Source organism: Taeniopygia guttata, chromosome 1 (assembly GCF_048771995.1).
Source record: "Taeniopygia guttata chromosome 1, bTaeGut7.mat, whole genome shotgun sequence".
Lineage (NCBI taxonomy): Eukaryota > Metazoa > Chordata > Aves > Passeriformes > Estrildidae > Taeniopygia > Taeniopygia guttata.
This window is the reverse complement of record NC_133024.1, coordinates 52929401-52946028: the sequence shown is the minus strand read 5'-3', so window position 1 is coordinate 52946028 and position 16628 is coordinate 52929401. Positions and strand designations below refer to the sequence as shown.

General features: G+C 34.4%; 1 long non-coding RNA gene across 1 annotated transcript in view; it reads right to left on the bottom strand.

The window, feature by feature from the left end:
• Positions 1–1236: 1236 nt before the first annotated feature.
• Positions 1237–16628, bottom strand: part of LOC140683957 (uncharacterized) — a 39737-nt gene continuing 24345 nt past the window's right edge. Inside the window, exons 2-3 of the long non-coding RNA XR_012055648.1 lie at positions 14299–14368; positions 1237–10572 (exon numbers count right to left, since the gene is read on the bottom strand). This is a non-coding gene — a long non-coding RNA (uncharacterized lncRNA). The remainder of the gene's footprint in view (positions 10573–14298; positions 14369–16628) is intronic.

Here is a 16628-nt window from a genome sequence, read left to right as displayed (position 1 = left end):
TCAAAATAAAAGGGAATAAACACTATTCCCTTTCTTGTTTCTTCTTTTTTGTTTTTGTTGGTTTTTTTTTCCAAATATCAGAGCAGGCAATAATGATATCTGTGAATCTCTCTATATGGGTTTTATTGGTTTACAGTTTGTTGCAATATAATCCATATTTAATTCAAAAGTTAACAGGTTGCATGTGTGCCATTACCAAAGCTTAATATGACTTGATGTTGCTTACTTCAAAATATTTCCTCTATAATGTTAAAAATGAGAACTAGAAAAATTCCTTTCTAGACAAGTTCTTTTAAAACTCATAGGATTTTGTACATGATCAAAATTCACCAGCAAAAAATGTAATAAATTACATTCTACTTAACAAAGCATCAGAAAAAAAATCCTGTATATTTTGAGATGTATTGAAGCAGCCTGTCTTTTTTAGCAGTTTTTTGGAGGGCTACAAAGAGATATTTTCAGAAAGAAGCTGTTTTACATATCTGAACAGGTAAAAGGAAAATAGAAATTATTAGTATCTTCCTGAAGAGAAGAGTGTGTCAATAATCTTATAAAGACAGGTCAAAACCAATGAAAGGTGAAAACTCACAATTAAATTTACCCTAAGGAGTTATCTTTGCTAAAGCAAATTAGAGCAATATTAAAGCAGAGAAAAATATGGGACCAAGGAGAAATTAAATAGCGGTGAAGTTAGATGATTAAGACTATTATTTAAGTTTGGGGAAGCCAAAGCAAATGTGAAAACAGTATTTAAGGTCAAAATATTATTAACAGTAGAAAGATGGGATAGAATGAAGAAAGGGGGCTAAAAGGAATGAAGGTAAACAAGGTGTGATCCAAGGGAAATATAAAGAGATAAAGTATGATATAAAGAGATAAAGTATGAAATTTTAAAATAAGTCTCAGTGCAGATTTATAGCTCTATTATTGTGCATGGGAATGAGAAACAAAGGGAAGAAGGATTTAAACAGAAATTAAAAGCTGTAAGGGAAAAAAAAATGTTAAATTGTTTGCAATATAAGAAATTGTATTTTTCTGTTTAAATATTGCTGTTGTTTTGTTTCTTTTGTGGGTTTGCTTGGTTTTGTTGTGGTTTTGTGGGTGCTTTTGGTTTCATTTGGGATTTTTGAGTATTTGTTTTGTTTCAGGTGTTTTGGGTGTTGGTTTTTTATTTTTTTGTTTTGTTTTTTTTTCCAAGAGTATTCATTTTCTTCTGTTTCTTTTTTTACAATAAAGTTTTGGAAGCTGGAGACTAGCTTCTCATTCAGAGAGCATCTTGTTTTGTTCTTGTGAATAACAATGATTTTTGTTTCTTCTATCTTTTTTTTTTTTTTTTTTTATTTCTTCTCACATTTTGGGGCATAAGCCAACACAATATTCCCTTATTCTTTGCCAGTCTCATCAATGATGCATTTATATGCTATGAACACAGCTCCAAAACAAGATTTTTAGGAAAACTTGCCAGCATAGACAACATAAACCATGCAGCTCAACAGCAATTGGGCACAAATGCAATAGATCCATACATAAATTATGGCTATTGTTTGTTTGCTTTTCACTTTTTTGGCAACAACATATTGATTAACAAACAGTGACTAGCAAGAGATTCTAAAAAATTTAAGGAACATAACATAGACTATTTTTCATCTCAGATCCCATTTAAACTAATTTATATGTGTTTTTAATAAAGTATAATAATTTGTAAGATTTAATATTTAGTAGTTTCTAAGTATTAGTTCTAATTTACTGGTGAAGAAAAAAAACCAACATTGTAAAGCTATTCTCTCAATTCAACAACCTACTTTGTTGTTGTTCCCAAAGAAATGGGAAATTGTTTTGTTTGCTTTTTGTTCCCTCTGATATCTACTGTTTTTCCTGATTACAATATCTTCAATGAATGCAGAAAATTTTATGTACAATTTATTTTCACGTGGTACTGAAATATAATTTTAATGCTCTTCCCAGTATATAGCTGAGTACCAGTATGATTTACATTTAAAAATAGTCTGGTTTGTATATTTAATTTACCTGTTGGTGTATTAAATGTTTGCAGACTATGTCCATAATAGAATTTAAATGTAATCATGTTCTGCAACAGAGTGAAATTAAGTTTTTACCCTTTTCAGACTGCAGAAGTAATAGAAAAATGAAGAAAGAAAATAATTAGAACACTCTATATGTATTTAGACACAGAAAACATACATTCATTTCTAAAAAAATATAAAACCCACTGAAACACCTATTGGTAACTTTCTAAAAGGAAAGATAGGGTAGAAAAGAGAGAAAATATTTATATTCAAAATTTTAAAAAAAGAAAATGTAGTACAGTGCTCTTTCAATCAGACACTCTGGGTTTACTTTCAGTAGGAATCAGTAACAAGGGAAAAAACAATTCAGTTTCCTGAGCCTTGTTCTGGTAGGGAACTCAGACATGGCTGGTGTTTATAACATCGTCTAGGAACCTAGAAGTTTTCTGAGATTGTTTAATATGGATACAGAGAAATATATGAGATATTCTAAATCAGCTGATTCTAAAAAAATAATTTTATAATCAGGAGCCTGAAATTATCTGTAGAGTCACTTCTTGACAACACATTTTAATTTGTGCATTGCTTTGTTTAATCTAGAATTTCAAGATTTTTCTGCCTGTATTCATAAGGACATGGAGTCATCCCATTTACCTTTGGGTAGCTCAGTGATCTTTAAGCTGAGACCCTAAATTTTTTTGTCTTTGAAATTTCCTCTACAGGTCAGGAGGAGGGCCAAGCCCTTTTCATTTAGAAAGTGAATTTCCCACTAATAGACTCTCTATTCTGGTTGGACTCACTAAAACTGGAGTCAAATATGCTTGTGAATGTATGTAAACAACATTTGTCTGAAGGTTAGTGACTTCAGCAACTTGAGAGCACCATGACAAATTAAACAATTTTGCCTGCAAAGTAGTATCCAAAAATAATGTGAAGAAGTGACCAGTAATGGCAGGTTAAAGAGATAATGATTGATTAAATCATCAATGGCCAAATAAGGGAGATTCAAAAGGCTGGGCCAAGCAGCACCCAGGCAAGAGAATGGTTGTATAAATGCAATGAAAATAAAGCAAACTGTGGGGGAAATGTGCACTGATATAAAAATAACCAGTAAAACACCCTACTGACTTGTAGCAACAGAGAAGAATCAAGGCAGGGAGGACAATAGTCTCGCCTTTTCAGTGAAATAGGGATACAACATTGCAATTTGGACCAGTTCTCATCAATTACCTGAGAAAACCTGGGTGCCTTCCTCCAGTTCATGTTGAGGGGGGGAGGAACATTTCCCTTCTGTAGCTGTGATGTGGTCATTGGAGTACTTGTTGGGTACATTTTTTCTCACACAGGATGGACATCAGAAAAACTGATGTCATCTGAACCACACCCTGAATTGGGTAACACCATGTAGAAGACAGCCTTGAAGAACTGAACTTCTGACTTTCAGTTTTCAAACTACCACATGATTTTTAAAGAAACCATAGTAAATAAGTAGTAGTACTTAACATGATAGAGGTGTCCTCTGTTCTCCAAGCAAGGCATTAACCCAAGGTAATGAGGATGCCAACCAGCTTAATGGTTCTTGCAATCATCTGCTACCAAGAATAGAGCACCTGGCATATCAGGCCACCTGTCATTTCTTGTGAAATTTTCCTTAATAGTTGGTGGATTACTTCATTTCTTTCTGTCCTGATACATGTAATTATTTTGGTAATGTTAATTCTTCACTATCCATGATGGAAATGCAGGAAATTTACCATCAAAATTTGAAGAGAGTAAGAAAATAATGAGTTACTGGAAATGAATTTAAAAAATTATGAAATAATCAAATGTAATATTCTTTTAGGATCAGTCTTTGCTATTTGAGTACATTTTAATGTAGACTGATCCTTGAGTGTATTTTTCTTAGGCATTTAAAAAGCACAGAAATAAAATAACTCCTAGTTTTTTGTGGTTTTGGTGTGGGGGTTTGTTTTGTTTTGTTTTGTTTTTCTGTTGGGATTAGTTTTCTAATACTGATTAACAATCATTTGAATTTATGTATTAGGAACAGATTATTTTGTTTATTACAGCTTCCAATCACATTTAATAGCAGTGAAAGGCATGAATACTTTGGGTTTTTTTTAAATTTTAGACATACATGCAACCTATCACAGAAATTAAGGAGATAGTTAAATGTGAGTTGAAGAAGGAGATGTTGAACGTGAGTTTAATGAAATTATTTCAAGTTGGTGCTCCAATGAACATTTATTATTTATACAAGAAAGAACATTTTTGCCAAGGGAAATTGAGAAATGTGTGCTAGCTCAAAATAGCTAATAGAGAATATGATTTTCAATAACTTTTAAATTGTTATATCTATCTTTTTCTATGTGTGATTTTCAGTTTTCTTCTGCTAGTGGATTTTCTATCTCATCTTCCTAATTACACCTGAATTCATTTCCTTGCCCATCACATTGGGCTACAAATCTGCTGCAGTAACTAAGCTCTCTTAAATTACTACCTCCTTTAACTTTGACTTTCCGGTAAGTTACTCCCTAAGGTCACAAGTTAGAAGTATTGGAACATTTATTCCTAGGGAAGAGGAGAGAAATTAAATGGAGTTTGCCAGTCAGGAGACAGTTTGTATTGTATTGCAAATCCCCAGAGGTCAGCCACAATTTTGGCCATTCCAGATTGTAAATTGTTGTGCAGTGTTCAATATGTTGAGTTTATTTCCAAAGAAAGATTGAAGAGAACATGCCTACCAAGAGAATTCCTTCTGATTGCATTATAGATATCCAAGTTCCTATTATGCACTTTTAAAATACATTAATTTAAAGATTAATATTTATGAATAGGCAATATATATGATAGTTTTCATTAAAAATAAAATTTTACAGGAGAAAAAATATATAATAATAATATTATATTCAGAGATTTTTTTCCAGTCCAAGAGGATTAGGGGTAATGGACAGCACTTTGAAAGATAGCCTAGGGGGGAAGATAACTCTGATATTCATTTAGCAAACACTATTTTACTATCATGATAGTCAAAGAATAGTTGACAGCTGTGTATAATGCTTTCAAAATGTTTCTTTTTAAAATCAGATTTCCGAAAAGAGTTTATATCAGCATTAGAAACTGATGATTAGCTTAGTCTATCCACAAAAAAAATTGTTTAATCTAATGTTGTTTTCAAAGCAGAATAAAATTTTAAATTAATGGATAAATAAAAAACATTAAGCTTGCCTTGGTTGATCATAGGTATGTTTGGAAGTATTAAGGCTATTTCTGGTATAGCTTTTAGTACATTGTGTTTCCTCCTCTTCCTGTGCAGCTTTGTGAAAGAATCAAATATTCTTTGAGCTTCCCATGTTACCCAGTGATCCAGAGTCCAATTCCTCAGCAAAAAGATAGTGGTACTTTCCACTTAATGTCTCCAGACTCTAATTTACTTTTAATGAATGGAACCATAGTTATTTCCTGTGTCTTTTGCTTGAACGACAATGTATTTTCTGCAAAGCTGGGGAAATAATTACCTACCTGTGATTTTCTTTTCCTGAGTTCCAGATTTCTTTGGGTTTTTTTTAAATCCTATTCCTATTTGGAACTTGATTTCTTTTGCATTGTATTCTAAAAAAAATAGATTAAAGCCTTTAACTTTATAGATACATTGTTTGATCTCAGCCCTACCATAGCTTAGTAGAAAGTAATAAATTGTTCTTGATGGTTCTTCAATAAATTCCATGAAATTAATTTAACACTTACAAAGTACTTAAAATAATTGAAATTTTAATTACTTTTTCTTTCTTTTTTTACTAGAAGTTGAATTAGAAGAAAATTGATATATTCTTGTGCCCTGGTTGATAGGCTCAGAAGCTAAAGAAGTTGCAGGGCAAAACACTGACTTACTTCAGAAGCTGCCCCTTCAAGTCAATTGACAAGAAATTTGAAAGTTGAGTTTGAAAAGTCTGATACTTTGTTTATGGGAAGGCAAATGGGTATGTTCAAAGATTCTTCTTTTGTTTCTTGAAATTCATTGAAAGACTTTTATGAGCAGGGTCTTAGAGGTATCCATATCTAATAATTTAAATGCAAAAGCAAAAAACCAAGACTTCTTTGCATCGCTAAACTTCTAATCTACAATTAAATTAATGGCTTAAACTATTTTTATGTCTTCAGTAATATTATCCTCTTCTTATGAAGAGAAGACTGTTTAAAAACCAGTCATCTGTAACTTCAGTTGAAAGAGTGGTGACAAATCAATGGGAATTAGTGGACTAGCACAAAATAAAAAATGAATAATCTGCAAGGGGACTTGCCAGGCAAAGAGAACCATACTAAGTATTCCTGACAAAAGGTCTCTCTATTGTTGTCAGCTGTTCTGGTGCATAAGCTTTTACAGTAATATTTTTGGTTACGAATATACATCTAAAATTTTTGCGACAACCTATAATATAACTCCCCTTTTTTTAATGAGTTCTCTGTTTCAGGAATATAAATTTTTCCCTACAATCAACATAGTCATCAAGAATAGACACGAAGAGCTGATAATGCCTCAGTTAATATTCTAATTACATCTTTTTGATGAGACACATAAAACAAGTGGAAAAAACCTCAATACAAAATCAGTTTTTGCAGCAAAGTGCTTAACAATATAGAAATCATTTAAAATATGAAAGAGACTTTTTTTTAAGGCTGCAATCTGCAGTTTAGTATGACCATTCAGAGTGAACACAGAACTTTGTGAAACACCTCACTCTTGCCTCCTAAATCTATGTTTTGAACCATAATGGAAAACTTTGACATTGTACCAGATAATCGTTTAGCCTGGACAAAAGCAGGTTCAGGGGGGACCTGATCACTCTCAAGAAATAAAGAGGTAGTAGTGAGCTGGGGGTAGGTCTCTTCTCCAAGTAACAAGAAGCAGAACAAGAGGAAAGGGCCTCAAGTTGCACCAAGGAAGGTTTAGACTGGATATCAGGAAAACTTTATTCTACTAAAAGGGTGGTTAGGCATTGACACAAGCTGCCCATGGAAGTGGTGGACCACCATTTCTGAAAGAATTTAAAAGATGCATGGATATGGCACATGGGTGTGGTTTAGGGCTGAGCTTGGCAGTATTAGGTTAATGGCTTGACTTGATGGTCATAAAGATCTTTTCCAACTGCAATATTCTGTAATAAAACTGTCCAAGCACAGTAACCATACCTTTTTGATTGGGATGGCAAATCTGTTTTGTGGAACCACATTTTGTGGAGGAGGCTAGGAATACCTTTGGGAATTGGCTGTGAATTATTTCCCACAGCTTTGTGAGACCAGATACCAAATTATTTGCTTTGCTTACAATGTCCCATTTATTTACATAATCTTCCTTATACTAAGGGCATCATTTTATATAACTGGAGACTGTCCAGGGAAAATAAAAATAAAAATAAGTAAACATCAGAAGATGTTTACTATTGATGTACTAACACCCTTGGCTTCATTTGCTAGTCAGGGGGAGGAGGAGAAAGAATCTTCCAAGTCAAATTCACTCAGGATTTAATTTCCATTGTCCTTTAAAAACAATATCCAAACAATATCCAACTGAGTTTCACAGAAATCCTTTTCATTACCCACACAGCTGCATTGTACAAACATTAATTTAGTGGTTCTGAAGAGCCATTCCATAAAATACATCTAAAGAAACTTTTGTTGCCTGAGTAAGCACGTCTCAAGTTCCTAGTTAAATCTCGGAGGTTAAAATTTTGGTGTGTAAAATCTGCTTTACCTTAGGTGGAAAATATTCCTTAGAAATTTAGGTGGGTTACGTACTTTAGTGCACCAGAAGTTTTACTGCCATGTCCAAACCCAGAAGCCTTGAAATGGTATCAGTTACCATGAGAGAGTCACTCAGTTAAAGTATTGTTGGAGATGGGTATTACCTGTCACATCACTGTCCCCTTAAAGTCCTATCTGACCCATAAAAAAGCCATGTGGTTGCTGATGCAAAATGGTGGATTACTACCCAATAAGTAAAGCAGCCTCTCCCCTGGCTACACTTGTCTCAAATGTATTAACACTGTTCAAAAATATTGAGAGAGAAGTTGCTACATGGCATGCTACGACTGATAAAGCTCATGCTTTCTTTAGCATATCCAGTACTGGAGAATCCCAGGAACCATTTGATTTTTCTTGGGAAGGACTACAATATGCTTTGACTTTCCTGACTCAGGGGCTTTTGCATAGCCCTACCTATCTCCCAAGGGCTAATGGTTCAACATCTGGAGAATAATAATATCACTCCAGATTGTAAATTTTTCCATTACATAGATATTACTGTTAGTACTGGGCTTGCTGAGCAGGAAGTCAGCGAAACTCACAGCAATATTTTAGACATCATGAAAAACATAGACGGGTGATCAATCTCAAAAGTTTATTAGATATTATCCCAAAAGATAATACAATGGCCCACTGCAGAAACTATGTCAGGTACCCTGATATGTTGCCTGAAGTGGCTATAAAAACTATCTTATTTATGCCTGAATAAAAAAGAAAACCACAAACTTTGTTGGAATTCTGGATTATGTGACACAATTTCTCCCCACGTCGAATGGATCTTACAGCTGTTGTATCATACAGATGGGAAAAAAGCCTAAAATTTTGGGAAAAGGAAAAATCAACTTTTGTACAAGCCAGACATGCTGCCTTACATGCTGTGTCTTTGGGGCCCATATTTGCTGATAAAACTTTTGAATTTTATGCTCAGTATATATGATAATACTTGACCTAGTAGAGCTTTTGGCAATGAGGGAAAGGAATGCAATCCTTCATGGCCTGCAGTCTCAACTCTTCTCTACACGGAATCAAAATTGCACTCCTTTTTATATGCTACTTTTAGCTGCATATTGAATATTGTCAGAAGCTGAAGAGATGACAAACCATTGCTCTAACTGTCAGACTTCCTGTCCTGCCAGGTGCCCAATGACACTAGCTATAAGGACTGGAAAATGCAGGTGGTATGAAGTGGAAATTGTGTACCTCCACACCTGCTAAGCCAAATGTATTGGTTTGGTTGGGGTATATAGTCAGTTATGTTCATAGCAATTTGCATGGTGTTAAGTTTTGGATTTGTCCTGAAAAGAGCGGTAATACTATGAGGATATTTTGTTTGGGGCTGAACAGTGCTTACAGAGTCAAGGTCTTTGCTTCTCACACTGCTCTACTAGCAAGTGACTGAGAATGAGAAGCTGGAAGAGGATGCAGCCATGTCAACTGAAACAATGGCATCTAGGGGACAACATTGGAGAAAGAGCAAAGTGCTGCACAGGCACTGAGAAGTGATTAAAAAGTGGTGGGAGGAACCAAGCTGAGAGAAGAATCCAGATGCAAGATCCAGGATTCTTCTGGAGCCTCCTTCAGGAGACCATGGTGGAGCAGCTCTTTCCCTGCAGCCTGTGGAGAGAGCCACACTGGAGCAGATATTCACAGTGCAGCCTGTGGAAAGGACCATGTAAGTGCCAAGTGGATATGACCCAAAGGAACTGTCCAGGAACTCGCCCAGGAGCTGTTTATTCCTGAAGGGCTTCAACCTATGAGGAAAATCTACACTAGAAGAGGGGAAAAGGATAAAAAAAGGAAGCAGAAAGGAACTGTTATGGTCTGACAGCACCATTTGTCATTCCCCTTACATCCTCAAGGGTCAGGCAGAAGCAGACAAGTGTAAATGAAGGAATAAAGTTGAGCTTGGAAAAACATAGGAATAGGAGGATGGTGGTTTAGGTTTGGCTTTGTTTCTCAGTATTCAAATCTATTTTAATTGGTAATAAATTAAATTAACCTTTGCCAAGTTGAGTCTGTACTGCCTTGTGAGAAGGATTGACAAGTGGTCTCTTTGTCTCTATCCAAAAGCTTTTTCATCTCATTCATGTCCCATTGAGAGGCAGGAATGAGAGACTGACTGGGTGGGCATCTGGAAGTTGCCAAGACAGGAGTCTGTCTTGAAATGAAAAATGTAAACACCCTCCCTCTGAATTATTATAATTTTTAAATTAAGGGTCTCTCAGGCAAAAATATGAGAGTAAGAATAACAGTTCTTTATAAGGAAAATAAAAATAAAGGTGCAGTAATAGAAAACAACATTGACAGAGTCAGAATATGACCTGATGCGCTGTTGGTCAGGATGTTGGTACCAGTCCAATTAAATAGTGGCTGCAGTCTTCCTGGAGTGACAGATGTGATTCTGTTGAAGCAGTGATCCTGTAGAAGGGTGTAGTTTTCCTCTGAAGGTCCAGTGGTGGTGTAGATGGGCCTAGTCTTCCTCTGGGAATTCAGTGGGAGAAGGCTGACTGTGGTGTTCCAAATCTCAGATTATATGCAGGTAGGAGTGCCTGGCTCCTCCCCCTGGGTGCAGGATCTCACAATGGGATAATGTAATTTTATCAGTCATACAGTGGCACTCAATGGCCCATTAACAGAAGATATCTCCCCTGAAGGAGGATGACTTGTGGAAGGGACGAATGAAACTACGCCGCTTGGCTTTAACAGCTGACGCATTATGTCCGGCCACACCTTGCACTGCAACCTAAGAGACAAGGTCAACGCATCACAAGCATGTATACAGTCACAATTATATGAATAATGCATTGTCTTCTCCACCTAAAATACTATATGCACCCATTTTGTAACTATAGCTTTATGAAGAAAAAGGTCTGGGTATGCATTCTCCAAGGGACTGTTCAAAGCTGAGCGCACAAAGCTAAGTAAGCTTGACTCCAGTCAGTAACTGCTGATTAAAGAACTGGAAATGCCTAGATCTCTATGTCAGTGCCTTGAGAAGGACCCTGAAAGAAGAGCAAGTGAATGAAATGCAAGACATTTTAAAAGCAAACAAATGAAGGATATAATAATTAAATAGGATCATAGACATATTAAAATAGGTATTAAATTGAATAATTATGAACTTTTAAAAAATATTTTTTAAAACATTAATTTCCTATCAATTGTGTTCTAAAAAATACTTTGATTCCTATTCTCAAAATAAACCCTAGTCTACAAAATACATTAAAATCTTTTAAATTGCATCTTTTCTTGCATATTGTTTCTTCTTGTGGTTTCATATTTCAAAAAAGTTTTGCAGCTTATTCATTATTACATAAATTCATTATGAATTCTATTTTTTTAAATATCTGTTTTCATATTGCTTATAACCTTGTGTCACACAAGTGAAGAAAAACAAAGCAACATCTTCAAAATTCCTTCAAACTGGTACTAAATTTTTAGTGAAAAGGAGTGTAGCTTAAAAAAAATGTGAATAACAGGTAAGGTAAGGTGTGCTGTGTTCTATGCAAGAAAGGATGCCAGAAATTGTCCAGGAAATTATAATGCTTCAGTCACATCAATTTGCATTATTTTGAATATATATTTGAGCTGTAACATTCCAGCTCAAATTCCAGCAAAATCTGAATCACACATCACAGATTGAATTGTCATACTTCATTTCAAAACTTCATCTCTCAAAATCCTTCTCAGCTGCCTTTCAGACATTCAGTCAGAGCAGTTTTCAGCATGACATGTAATTCAAGTGTAGGCAATAGTAAGAATTATCCTTGAATAATATCCTTGAGTGATAGAGTTGTTTCATTTGTGTAAAAATACCTGTGAAGACAACTCATTTGTCCCATTGTCTCCCTATTGGGGAAAAAAAGAAAATCCCCTAGTTCTCTTGTTTTTCCATTGGTGTAAATAATGTGGCATGTTTGATTTCCATGGAAAAGGAATTCTAAATTCTTGAACATCCATTGCATTGTCATGAATTTTTGCATCAGATTTATTTTTATATGATTCACAATTTCCCAATTTTCAATTTTAGTTTGGGGCTATGTTTTAGAAATAACGATGAGATTTCAAGTGAAAGATTTTAGAGAACATAAGTTCACTTTTCTGCATTCCTGTGCTGCTCATTCGTGTTCACTGAGATATACTGTTACAGGTAAATTATGGCTCAAACACTTGGCATTCTAAGTAAGCTTCACAGTTTTTGTAATGTAGAGCTTATACAGAACTCATACTTCTCTTACCTATTATCACTTTCTGCCATTTATGCCATATATTTTAAAGATAATGAATAGCTCTACCATCATATTTTTATTTATTTATTGTATTTTTTGGTTTGCCCTCTTATTTTGCTCTGGCCTTAATTAACTCTTGATAATTAGGATTATAAAAGAAGAAATTATTTTTTCTGGTATACTGAGAATTGGAAAGTAAAAAGAAAACTAACTACTGAGGAAAAGGGAAAGAGTTTATTTCTTTATTTGCATATAGATCAGGATGGGTTCCTTCCTTCCTTCCTTCCTTCCTTCTTTCCTTCCTTCCTTGCTCCCTTCCTCCCTTCCTTCCTTCCTCTCTCCCTTCCTCCCTCCCTCTTTTTTTTTTTTTTTTTTTTTCTTTTTCTTTTTCTTTGAAGAGCTGACCAAGCTGAATTACAGACTGATTTGACAACTCCTTGGACCTTTGATAAATGTAGCCTGTATACATAAATAATTCTGGTAAATATATGGAATTATTAAAATAATAAATGTGAGACTAATATTCTGATAAATTGAAAGATACTGCTTATATAATGAAAAAATATGGTTTAGCCTATAAATAAAAGTAGCTTGTTTGTCTCGGCTGTTTTCTTTTTGGTAACAGGCTTTTATAATGGTGCTACACTACATAAATCTTATATATTTTAGCACAATTGTCTCTTGTATGCTGAATTATTTTCTGGGGAAGTGCTGGCCTGTCTAGGTCATTTTAAAATTGGATTAACTGAACAGTTCCTGAAACTCCATATTTCTTGCTATTCAGGAGCTTGTCTATGGACTACAAGATATTCTGGCACTATAAAATCCATTCACTTAAAATTCCTAACTTTATAAAAAACAATTTAAAATAAAAAGAAATTATGAAAATTCAGAAAGAAGCTACTTAAGGTTTTTAACTTAGTCTAATTTGTTGTCTATCTTGTGTGTCTTTTTTATCTTCCTAATATTTCAACTAAAGAATTCCTAAAAGATTTAATATGAACTAACATATAACTGTACCTGCAACAGAGAATGAGAAAAGCCATCTAAAACCTATTTCTATCAAAATAATCTCAGAGGTTAAAAAAGCAGTGGTTCAAATTTTAGCAACATGCCTTATATGTTTAATTCTTTGGAGAATATTAAGATTTAGGACACTAACCATTGTATTTGAAACTAATAACTCAAATTATGAGACAGACCACAAACATTGAAATAAAAAAATAGACTCAATCTATAACCACGTGCCTCAAACGTGGTGAAAGTATTTGTGTATGTTGGTTTGTTTTAATACAGATGTTCATATCTGTATACTAGAATTTAGGCCTATAATCCTCTTTCCTACATTTTTTCTTTGTTATTTTCCAAAGCAACAATAAAGTGAGAAAATGCCATTTTTGCTGAGATATTCTTCCACTTCTGCATATGTCATCCTAGTGAAAGGAAAACAACTAGTACTACTGATAAAGGCAGATGGAGCAAGCTGTCATTTACTGAACATTCAGAGTACACCATGCTCTTCTACAACAGAACATTACCCAGTTATTAAATTCCTTCATCTCTTTCACAGAATTTCAGTACACCTTTCACTGGTTCTTTCCATTTTCAGACCTCTCCAAGGGTTTTCAATAGCTTCATTCTGATACTACTTAAATTATAATTTTCCACTACTGTTTGCATGCTTTTATCTTTTGTCCTTGTGCAGGACTTGTAACAATAGAAAAAGAGAAGGCATGAGAAAGGAGAAAAAAGTATAACCAGAGGGAATAAGTGTGTTCCAAAAGGAATTTCATTAAGTTCAACAAGAAGAAATACAAAGTCATGCACATGAGTGCAATGCCATGTACTAATATATGCTGGGGGCCATCCAAAGGGGTATGGTGATCCTGGTGGGCACAAAGTTCCACTGGAGCCAGCACTATGCCCTTGCTAGAAGGAAGGCTAATAGTACTCTTGGCTCCTTTAGAAAAGTACTGCCTGCTGTTGGAGGTTGTGTGTTCCTTCTTTTTTTTTATTCAGCACTGGTGAGTTCACACCTGCAGTGTTGTGTGTGCCCAGTTCTTCTGGGCTCCTCAACACAAAAGACACATGCACATACTGGAAACAGTCCAACAAAAAGGATGACAAGAATGATTAAGGGACTGAAGCACCTCACATATGAGGGAAGTCTGAGAGATCTTGGACTGTTCAGCCTAGATAAGTGAACACTCACAGAGTATCTTATGGATGTGTATAGGTACCTGAATGAAGGATGCAGAGAAGATGCGTCCAGTGGTCCCAAGTGACATGATCAGAGGCAATGGGCAAAAGCTGAAACAGAGGAAGTTCCATGTGAACATCAGTAAACATTTTTTTTACTTTGAGGATGACTAAATATTGGCACAAGCTGTCCAGAGAAACTGTGAGAATTCATCTGTGGAAACATTCAAAACCCATATGGACATGGTCCTGGGCAACTGACTCTAGATGGCCCTACTTGAGCAGGATGGGTAATAGTCTATTCACTACTTAGTAAACTTTTGAAAGCCAAAAGGTAGCTAGCATATGACTGCTTACCACAAACTACAGAGGCTGAAGTAAACTGTGAGCTTAGAGAGGTATTATGCTCTAAATGTTCAGAGCCTAATAAATACCCTGACTTACAAAGGCAGTGGGAACCTTGGTCTTGACTTCATTTATACAAGTTGTTGGTAAAGAGCAGGATCATTAAACTGCAACACCCACAAAGACTAATATAAATACAGGCTATCCTTCACTCCCGGTTCTATACTGTTCTTAATCTCAAGAGACCCACTACACTCTTATAGAAACACTCGAGCCAATAACAATGAATTGCAGTAAAACCCAGTTTGCAGTCTGGTCATTAAAAATAGCTAAGATAAACAACCCGATCAGTCAAAATAATGTGCTATGATATTTCAGACTATTTTCCAGATCATAACTGTATAGAAATGTCAGGCTTAAAGGAAAAAAGAAATAAAGAAAAGAAATAAACCTACACTTTTATTGCTTTTGTTTTAAAAAAAGTGTATCTATAAAAAGGCATTGTGATAGAAAAGCAGGCAAATCTCATATAGTCTTGAGTGTGAGGTACCACATGTTGTACTATGTACTTCACAGCTATTTCACATGTAAAAGAATCACTTGTTTAGCTCCACGTCATTGTGTTTCAGAGCACTTTTTTAAAGGCCTTTAAAATTAATTCTGATGAGATAGAAACAAGCAATTAGTACTGAAAATTAGTACTTTCTTTCGGGATATTTTAGGATTTTTTTTTTTTGAGTGGAGACAAAGATTAATAATTTAAGATTATGACTAGATGAAAAATAAAAAACTATTTTCCACTAGTATTATGTATATTGGTTTACTTGTAGAAGGTATGCATATATACATGTGTCCTCTCATCTTACCAGCTGAAGAAATTGAAAAGAGATATAAAAATATAACATAAACTTTGCTTACTTCATGTATAAAGATAATAAATTAATAAGTAAGAAAAACATTTTCATGAAGCTGTGTTTGTCATATAATACAAAAAAAAATAGATAGATTCTGTTCTTTTTACTTTTAAGACAGTATAGGGAATTTTCCATGAGGTTTATTTTTTTTTTTTTGGTCTGTTGAGTCTCGATAACATTAGAGTAGTAACGATTACAACATTTAGCACAAAGGATATGGGTTGAAGAATATTGTTGTCTAATTTTCAGCATGCATATGCAAATGTATCTTGTGAACAAGAAGCTGTAATTTGCCATGGCGTATGTAATACACATGTTGAAAATGTGTATGAATAGTTAAATAGAATATTCAAAGCAGATAATGGGAAAATTATTTAGCAACATGTGGCTGAATGTTGTATAGATAATATTGTCATAATCTTTTATGTCCTCTCATGTGTTTGAAGTGGATGAACAGTCTTTGTTTATACACCCCTTTATGAGATGCATCATCTTGGGAAGAAAGATTTTCACTTCTTAGTCAAGTACCATTGTCAGCAAAGGGCTGAAGGCAAATAGTATAGTGGTTTGTGGAATACTCGGGTTCTCTTTTAGTAAGTGTCAGTAATTGAACAGCTGTTTCCTATGCATACTAAAGTTCAGCCAAAAGGATTTGTCAAGCAAATCAGCTAACAGAACATTTCCGTAGCTGAATTTTCAACACAAGAAAAACTCAAGTGAGCTGTGCTGGATGCTAAATGTTGAGAAAAACATTGGAATAATCTAATCATTATTATACAAATTGGAGGGGGAAAAAATCCCTGGTACATAATTTGTAATAGACAAATTATGAATGAATGTGAAATGGCTTCTTTTTTCTGTCAAGTTTTTTAGCATGGGTTTAATGGCTTTCAAGAAAAAAATTGTAAATTTTTAACATACAGAAAAAATACTTTTAAGCTGTTGAAGAGGCAATAATATCAATTCACAAAAATAATTATTTACCTAGAAATATATTTCTTTGTTCATAGTTGTAGGTCCAATAAATAAATCCCACTTCTGTAACACCAGAATAAATGTATGTAACTGAATTTACAGTGCAATAACTTTTTAAATATCTATGACTATTACAA